The sequence below is a fragment of the Lactuca virosa genome, chromosome 3, assembly GCF_052849685.1.
Source record: "Lactuca virosa cultivar CGN04683 chromosome 3, Lactuca_virosa_CGN04683_v6, whole genome shotgun sequence".
NCBI classification, from domain to species: Eukaryota; Viridiplantae; Streptophyta; class Magnoliopsida; order Asterales; family Asteraceae; genus Lactuca; species Lactuca virosa.
The window spans coordinates 159,869,642-159,879,896 of NC_136428.1; positions in this window are offsets into that span (position 1 = coordinate 159,869,642).

Here is a 10,255-nt window from a genome sequence, read left to right on the forward strand (position 1 = left end):
TCAAGGGAGTTGTGGATCCAGGGTTTTCAAGTTCAGATCTACACTATTGAGGTATCAAATCGAACTTCCCTTCTGTTTTGGGTTAAGATCTATGATTTAGGGTTTTCTATAAACCTTTTTAGGCTTGAAAGGTTGAGGTTATGGTCCCTTGCTGGGTTAGACCTCAGATCTGGACCCATAGAGGTCCAGAGAACCTTTCCCATTCTGCTTTATGCTTGTTCATGGAGGATTGGAGACTAGGTTGCCATTTTTAGAGTTATTTCTCCATTTATGACTTGATGTGGGTTGCATGCACGTAAAGGTTGCACCTTTACGTGACCTTTGAGCACTTGAAGGCCAGATCTATAGTTTAGAGAAGCAGATCTGACCTCAGAAGGTCATTTGAGAGTTGTTATGGGAGCAACTCGCCGAGTCCATAAGTGGACTCGACGAGTCGAGTCGGGGTTGCCCAGCGATTCGTGACAGGTGTAACCCGTCGAGTGGAAGGATGACTCGATGAACCAAGAGAGGCTGAAAGGATTCAGAGGACCCGCATGGACTTTCGTTGACCTTAGGGTTCTGGTCAAGACTGATTCAAGAGAGTTCAGGGAAGGGTAGAATGGCCACCATACTGTACCTGGAAGGGTACCTATGTGTGACCGAAATATTGATCGGGGATGTTATTTGAATAATAGGAGGAGGCTAAGTCGGGACGTTGAGCACGAAAGTTTATCCGACTTCATTGAGGTGAGTCTTCTCACTATACTGTACCTGGAAGGGTACCTATGTGTGACCGGAAGGTCTTATATGCTATGAGATGTATGAGCTGTATGTTGTTATGTGATATGTATGTGTTATGTATGTTATGTACGATAAGGACCGGAAGGTCAAGATGATATGGACCGGAAGGTCAAGTGGTTACGGACCGGAAGGTCGATACGGGTAGGACCAGAAGGTCTACCGGGATTCGGGACGGAAGTCCCCTGAGACACATGGATCGGAAGATCCTACAGAGTTATGGCCTGGAAAGGCGTATGTGTTGTATGTGGTATCTTGGGGAACTCACTAAGCATTTATGCTTACAGTTGTTATATTATGTGTTTCAGGTACTAGTGATGATCGCGGGAAGGCGCCGACATGATCATTACACACTTATAGAGTTTATGTTATTGAGATTCCGGGACATGTTTTATTATGACACAGTGGATACATTATGTTTTGTGATTATCGTGTGATTGAAAGTATGATTTAAAAATGAAAAATTGTTTTGGAAATTTACGTTGTTACAGGTTGGTATCAGAGCCTTGGTTTGAGGGATTCGGGTGCATCTTCGGATGAATCTGAACTCAAACTGAGGAATTGAGAAAGTTTTTCATAAAATAAACAATTTTTTTTAAGAGAGTAAAAGATTTTGAGAAAGGCAGAAGGAAGCAGTGTGTACGATCAGCCAGCGCCTGAACGGTGATTTCCCAAAATACCCTTACATTATGTGTTATGAGATATGTTATGATATGATATGCTTGATAGAGTTGGCTAGTTGGACTAGAGTGGCCTGATTTTGTGATGCCTTAGCCTAGGAAGGATTTTGCTGCTATGTGATGCTTGAGAGCGAGTAGGTAGCAGTGAGGAGCTGATGAGGGGTCTACCAAGGGTAGCCTATGCCAGTGAGATATAGAGTACTTGTGATCTGGGATCCAAGGAGGAGGACTTAGGGTGAATACTGATGCGGTGTGGACGGTAGTATAGGGCCCGTACTACTGAAGACACTAGAGCAGTGCGCACTCTAAGTAAGAATCCTTTGGGTACTAAGGAGCAAGTAGGGTTGAGTTATCGAGTGCAAGTATGCTCGAGCGAGTCTCTGATATTTTTATGTTGTATTTCAGAGACATCATGGTTGGGACACGTCACAGACCTGAGCCGAGTGGCTTGAGTGACGAGGAGCTTCGTCAGATGATCCACGATGAGGTGGCAGCGGTGATTCGAGCCGAGATTCTGGAGATGTTTGGGTCTATCAAGACCACATTGATTGAGACTTTTGATGAGCGGTACGCAGCGGTGACTGAGGCTGCGGCTGCTACAGCTACTGTAACTGTAGCTGCTGCCAGACCTCAGGGAGGTGACTCGTTGTTGCTTCGAGAGTTTAGCAACACGAAGCCACCAGAGTTTGACGGGACGCAGGATCCGATCGCTGCGATGAGATGGATTTCTGATATCGAGGGATGCTTCTACACGTGTTCATGTCCGGAGCATCTGAGGGTACGGTTCGCGTTGAACCAGCTTCGCTTGGGAGCGAAGGATTGGTGGAAGTTCATGACGGCGAGCTTCACTCTTGTAGAGATTTCAGCGGTAACCTGGGAGAGGTTCACCACCATGTTCAGAGACGAGTATGTTCCCCCGGTGGAGAGGGAACGGTTGGTTCAGGACTTCTTGATCCTCAAGCAGGGTACTGATTCGGTTACTGTGGTTACCAGGAAGTTTCATGAGAGGGCGATGTTCTGCCCTGAGCAGGTGTCTACTGAGCAGGCACGCATGAGCCGGTATTTGGGCGTTTTGAGGAGGGATATTCGGGAGTTCGTGTCGAACTCGACTTACCAGACATTTGCTGAGCTCCAGGCAAATGCCCGGAAGAGGGAGATTGAGTTGGAGACTCAGGCCAGGGAGGCCGAGTCTTAGAGGATGGATCGGCGGCCGGCACAATCTCAGCCGGCAGCCAAGCGGGCAAAGTCCGCTGATACGAGATCTGGAGGCCAGAAGGGCCGCACTTGTGGGAAGTGCGGCAAGGGACATGATGGGGTCTGTCGATCAGGTGCTTGCTACAAATGTGGCAAGGATGGGCATATCGCCAAGGATTTCCCCAAGGGATTTATGGTTTGCTTTCATTGCAACCAGACTGGCCATCGGAAGGCTGAGTGCCCGTAGTTACATCAGGGATCAGCACAGGGATCTGCCCCTGCTGCTAGGGTTACCGAGGTTCGGCCAGCGAAGGCCGAGACACCGAAGGCTCGCGGGAGAGCTTTCCAGTTGACAGCGGAGGAGGTCCGCATAGCGCCCGATGTAGTGGCTAGTATGTATTCTTATTTATTTATGCTGAGTTGAGATATTGTGCTTATGTGATGATATGCGTAGGTACTTTTCTTGTGAGTTATGTACCTGCCTTAGTGTTATTTGACTCGGGTGCGAGTCGATCATTTGTGTCGATAGCGTTTAGTCGACACATCAGTAGCAGACGAGAGGCATTGAGTCGACCTCTGTGAGTTTCCATAGCTGACGAGCGAGCGGTGTATGCTACGGATGTGATACGAGGATGTGTACTCGAGATCTTCGGTGTTGAGTTCCCGATAGATCTGGTCCCGATAGCGATGGGGGACGTGTGTGTCATAGTGGGCATGGATTGGTTGAGCCGATTTGGGGCTGTTATAGACTGCGAGCGACAGTTGGTGACGATACGAGACCCTAGTGGGGGAGTACTTACGGTGTACGGCGAGGGTACCCGATGTGGGTCGGTGATTTGTTCGGCTGCCAGAGCGAGACAGAGTTTACAGCAGGGCTGCAGCGGGTTTGTAGCCTATGTGATGGACGCACGAGAGGCCGCTGGGAGGCCAAGTTCGATGGATGACGTTCCGATAGTGCGTGAGTTCCCGGATGTTTTTCCCGAGGAGTTGCCGGGTGTGCCTCCCGAGAGGCAGGTAGGGTTCCGCATCGATTTGGTTCCGGGGGCAGCGCCTATCGCCAAGGCGCCTTATCGCCTTGCGCCGCCAGAGATGCAGGAGTTATCCTCGCAGCTTCAGGAGCTGCTGGGGAAGGGGTTTATTAGACCGAGTAGTTCCCCTTGGGGAGCATCGATCCTTTTTGTCAAGAAAAAGGATGGTTCACACCGGATGTGTATTGATTACCGGGAGTTGAACAAGTTGACGGTCAAGAACCGTTACCCATTACCGAGGATCGACGATTTGTTCGATCAGTTGTAGGGAGCGTCTTGGTTCTCCAAGATTGATCTGAGGTCTGGATATCATCAGATGAGAGTGCACGATGAGGATATCCAGAAGACGGCGTTCAGGACTCGTTATGGGCATTACGAGTTCGTGGTGATGCCTTTCGGGCTCACCAATGCACCAGCAGCGTTCATGGATCTCATGAACAGGGTGTGTAGACCGATGTTGGATCGTTCGGTGATCGTGTTCATCGACGATATACTGGTGTATTCGAGATCTAGAGAGCAGCACGAGGAGCATCTGAGAGAGATCCTCGGGGTATTGAGGACGGAGAGGCTTTATGCAAAATTCTCCAAGTGAGAATTCTGGTTACGGGAGGTCTAGTTCTTGGGGCATCTCGTCAACCAGGATGGGATTTTGGTCGATCCGGCCAAGATTGAGGCAGTGATGAGTTGGGAGGTGCCGAGATCTCCCACCGAGATCAGGAGTTTCCTAGGATTGGCCGGTTACTATCGGAGATTTATCAGAGATTTCTCCAAGATCGACGTGCCTCTCACCAGGTTGACCCGGAAGGGTGTTGCTTTTTCATGGGGTCCGGAGCAGCAGACCTCGTTTGAGACACTTCGCCAGAAGTTATGCTAAGCCCCTGTGTTAGCCCTCCCGGAAGGGATGGAGGATTTTGTGGTGTATTGTGACGTATCGATATCAGGGTTGGGTGCGGTGCTTATGAAGAGAGGGCATGTGATAGCGTATGCATCGAGGCAGCTGAAGCCTCATGAGACGAGCAGGACTTCGAGGGCGAAGTCTGATTCTAGTGGGGGAGAATTGTAACATCCGGATTCCCAGGTATCTTATTTTAAGTATTTATATTGAATTTTAGAGAGGGACTCGGCGAGTAGGCGCTCAGACTCGCCGAGTGGGATCGCGCATTTCTGGTCTGATTTAATGAAGGACTCGACGAGTCGATGCGTGGACTCGGCGAGTCCGCGATGTTAAGTGAAACCCTAATTCTCGAGGCCTGTGCCCTATTTAAAGGCCTTTATAGCCTCTATTGCGGCCACTTCACCCCTGAGAAACCCTAGAGAGAGAAAGAGAACGTTTGTGGTGCAAGAGGAAGGCTAATTCACCATTTCTTGTGTATTTTAGCAAAAGAGAAGTAGTTTCCAACAAGAGGAGGTCAAGGGAGCTGTGGATCCAGGGTTTTCAAGTTCAGATCTACACTATTGAGGTATCAAATCGAACTTCCCTTCTGTTTTGGGTTAAGATCTATGATTTAGGGTTTTCTATAAACCTTTTTAGGCTTGAAAGGTTAAGGTTATGGTCCCTTGCTGGGTTAGACCTCAGATCTGGACCCATAGAGGTCCAGAGAACCTTTCCCATTCTGCTTTATGCTTGTTCATGGAGGATTGGAGACTAGGTTGCCATTTTTAGAGTTATTTCTCCAATTATGACTTGATGTGCGTTGCATGCACGTAAAGGTTGCACCTTTACGTGACCTTTGAGCACTTGAAGGCCAGATCTATAGTTTAGAGAAGCAGATCTGACCTCAGAAGGTCATTTGAGAGTTGTTATGGGAGCAACTCGCCGAGTCCATAAGTGGACTCGACGAGTCGAGTCGGGGTTGCCCAGCAATTCGTGACAGGTGTAACCCGTCGAGTGGAAGGATGACTCGACGAGCCAAGAGAGGCTGAAAGTATTCAAAGGACCCACAAGGACTCGCCGAGTCGCCCTTGTGCACTCGACGAGTCGGGTCAAAGTTTGACCGTTGACTTTCGTTGACCTTAGGGTTCTGGTCAAGACTGATTCAAGAGAGTTCAGGGAAGGGTAGAATGGCCACCATACTGTACCTGGAAGGGTACCTATGTGTGACCGGAATATTGATCGGGGATGTTATTTGAATAATAGGAGGAGGCTAAGTCGGGACGTTGAGCACGAAAGTTTATCCGACTTCATTGAGGTGAGTCTTCTCACTATACTGTACCTGGAAGGGTACCTATGTGTGACCGGAAGGTCTTATATGCTATGAGATGTATGAGCTGTATGTTGTTATGTGATATGTATGTGTTATGTATGTTATGTACGATAAGGACCGGAAGGTCAAGATGATATGGACCGGAAGGTCAAGATTATATGGACCGGAAGGTCAAGTGGTTACGGACCGGAAGGTCGATACGGGTAGGACCGGAAGGTCTACCGGGATTCGGGACGGAAGTCCCCTGAGACACATGGATCGGAAGATCCTACAGAGTTATGGCCTGGAAAGGCGTATGTGTTGTATGTGGTATCTTGGGGAACTCACTAAGCATTTATGCTTACAGTTGTTATATTATGTGTTTCAGGTACTAGTGATGATCGCGGGAAGGCGCCGACATGATCCGTACACACTTATAGAGTTTATGTTATTGAGATTCCGGGACATGTTTTATTATGACACAGTGGATACATTATGTTTTGTGATTATCGTGTGATTGAAAGTATGATTTAAAAATGAAAAATTGTTTTGGAAATTTACGTTGTTACACCAGGATCGATTTTTTGAAGGATGCGTGACATCAGATATCAGAGTCAATGTACTAAGAAATATTGAAATCCACAAACATAAAATAGAAACTAAAATAAGAAATTAGAAGGTTGCATGAAAAAACCAGAATTTATATATAATGAATTGATTTTTTATGTTATCGTTGAAAAAAATCAGAATTGATTTATATAAAGTCATTTGACTGATGGTGGTGAGACTTAATGTGATGATTATTCAAGAAGAATCTCACATCCCTTAGTATTCTCTGCTGATTTTGTTTTGAGACAATTTTCTTTTCTTTTACTGCTTAGCCGCTATACATGATATATTCTGTAACGCTCATTCTAGGTATGAGTCAATTTTTTAATATTAACTTTTATTTTTAGGGTGGCCACGGCGTGGTGGAGCTTCACCACGGCGTGGTGGTATTATTTTGAATCGCGAGTTTAAATGACCCACCACAGCATGGCCATAGGCACCACGGCATGACAGGTGTTTTTAGAGGGAAACCCTAATCCTTGGGCTTTTGGCCCTATTTAAAGAACATTAAGGCTAGGGTCTCGTGATCATACAGCCTTCATCACCCTCCCTAATTCAGAAACCCTAACCCTAGCCTCCATTGCAATTATGAACTCATTCTTGGTGTTTTGGTAATCTTTGAAGGAGAAGGAAGCTCTTGGTGTGGTAGTCTACCTTACAAGCAACCTCTTCATCAGTTAGCATATCTTTTGGACCTTGGTGAGTGTCCAAGAAGCAACCTTTTTCTTTGCTAAGTTGCCAGATCTAAGATTTTGTCCCTTTTCTTCATATATTGATGGATTTGAGTGGTGAGATCTCATAAAGTTTTCAACTTTATTAATCTCCAGGTCATTTTGAGTATTTGGTGCTTTGGAGTATTTTGAGTAGTGGATTGATGTCACACCCCGCTAAAGCGGAAACACGAGGCGTGGCAGTATAAAGGGTTTCATAGCAAAAGTTAAAAGAAACACCAACCATAGTATTAAAAATCATTACAATTTTACAATGGGTTTGAACAACTTTTAAAAGAAATTACAATGTAAATTGAAATACAACACATGCGAATGCTCCTAAAAGTGAAGTGTCCCTAAGTGCCACTTACTCGATGATTCCTGAAAAAGCATGTAAAACGAGCGTCAACTATAAAAATAGTTGGTGAGTACTCACAGATAAACAAAATAATATTGGTTCCATGAATTGAAATCAAAGTTTTGATAAAAGTTTCCAATAATAAAAGTATATTGTTAAAATGAGTAAATAAGTTTGTAAAAACAAAGTTCTTTGTCATCATGAGAGATAAAGTATGTTGCCCAAATAAGATGCAACATTCATATTCTCATGGAAGATAAAGTTCGTTACTCAAACGAGTAAACAAGTTTCATTGCTAAAATGAGCAATCAATTTCGTTGCTACAAGGAGCAAACAATTTCATTGCTAAAACATGTATATAAGTTTTCAGTAATAAAAGTTCGTTGTTGTAATGAGAAACAAAGTTCATTGCTATAATTAATAACAAGTTTATTGCTATAACGAGAAACGAGTTTGTATGTGTATGAGCAAACAATGAGTCTCAACCAAACCTATGACTGAAGCCCTATCAAGATCTATGCTTATCGTTCCATAGATGAATATGGTATCATGCACTCCAGCAATAGGGCGAGTGAGGAGTTGTCAATTCCTAATAGCGCTATCCATAATGACCATTGGCTCAAAGAGTTAATGGTTAGAGATAAGGGAAGGGCCTTAGTACGATAAGTTCTCATGTTCCGTGTTGCATAGACATACATAAAGAAACATAGCAATACAATAGCAATCGTGTTTGATACAATTCAATTTAAATACAACATGCAAATAATAGTTTTTCTGGACATGCTTTTCCACCCCAAAACATAAAAACTGAAAATAGGGGAGTGCGTGAATACTCACAATGAATTTAGATGATGCAAATGGTGCCTTGAACTACGTTCCACGTGTACCACTACCGATTCCTACAATAATGGTATTCGCTAGTGAGTCTCTAATCGAAATCTAACACTAGTATACTTACTACTACAATAGAATTATGCCAATAATGTGTCAAAATTTAATATTGATAAGTTACAAACATTTTTCTGTGGAAATTAAGTTTCAAAGAATCAATTGTTATATAACAATTTAAGTGGAAAATTTCCATTATTGAAATGTTAATATTTAACATTTTAGATGTGTTCCAATGATTAAATATTCAAAACTAAATCAATTTAGTTCTAAACTTTCCCAAACTTTGCATTTAAGTTTTAATTGAAGTCAAAGACCTTAAGATAAATTTTCTTGAATTTTTTTTTTGTCTGACTATTTTTCACGATTTTAGTTTCTTGAGTAACCATAAAATCATGAAAAATACTAAACAGTTAATAAAAATTACCAAACTTAAGATTTTGGTTCTAAATGTACTAAAAGACTTCTAGAAAAATTTTCATGGATTATGAATATGTATAACCATTTTTCACATATTTAATTCTCTAAATAGATACAAATTCATGAAAAATAGAAATCAGTTATGAAAATACCCCAAACTTTTTATAACAATGTCATTACACATACTTAAGCTGGGAAAAATATAAAAAGGGGTTTCTAAACTGTTTAACCCAATTTTATGATTTTTATGCATGTATTCTAATAAAAATGGGGATAAATAGAAAACAGTTTCCAAAATTACCCAAACTTTTTGTGATATTGTTATTAAACATTCTTAAGTTGGGAAAAATATAAAAACTTGATTTCTAAACTGTTTAACCCAATTTTATGATTTTTAAGCATTTATTCTAATAAAAATTGAAATAAATAGAAAACAGTTTCCAAAATTACTCAAACTTTTTATTTTACTGTTATTATACATATAGGAGCTGGGAATAATATAAAAGATATTTTTCAGTTGGTATTTCTATTTTTCTTTGTTTTATCCCCTTAAATAATCATTAATTGAAAAATAAATAATAAAGAGTTAAAATAAATTCCCAAAAAATTTTGTAACATCATTTACAGTGTAAGTAATCTGGGAAAAATACCAAAGGTGGTTTTCATATTGTATAATCCGGTTTTGAGTATTTAAGTGTATTTAAGTGTATTTAACCTTAGAAAATAGGAGAAAAATAGTATACAGAAGAGAAAAATCATCAAAATTTTTATGTAGGCTCCTAATGTACAAGAAGAGGTTCTGGTAATTTTTCATGAATTTTGGATGATCAGAAATATTTTTTCTATTTTTAGGCCATTATAATTACAAAAATTGGGGAAAAATAGAAATGTATTATGAAAAATCTTGAAATTATTTTTCTGAGTCTTCCACCTCTGGTAAGAGGTTCGAAAATTGCTAGATGGCATTTTCACACTTTCTAAAGTGGTTTTGTGATTTATTGGAACCACACAAAAAGAAAATCAAAAGACATATCAAACAGTAACAAAAATCGATGAAATTTTATGAGAGGTCATTATTTACCATAAGGGTCATCCACGAATTTTTCTAGGATTTATAGACCTCAGAAAATATTTTATGTGATTTATGCCCTTGTTTTCTTGTAACAAATTTAATAAATCAAAGAAATGGTAAAAACTCTTGGGATTTTCCAGACATTCATATTATCTTAATGGGAATCTGGGAAAATGTTTATTTCGAACAGAAAGAACTTTTAGATATTTTTTATAAATAAAATCATTTACATGCACTATTAACAATGTACTTTAATCATCAAGCTCTTTAGCTTGGTGTTCATCACATGCATCACGGTTTGAAGACCATGCATGGACATATGTTGGTCATAGTGAT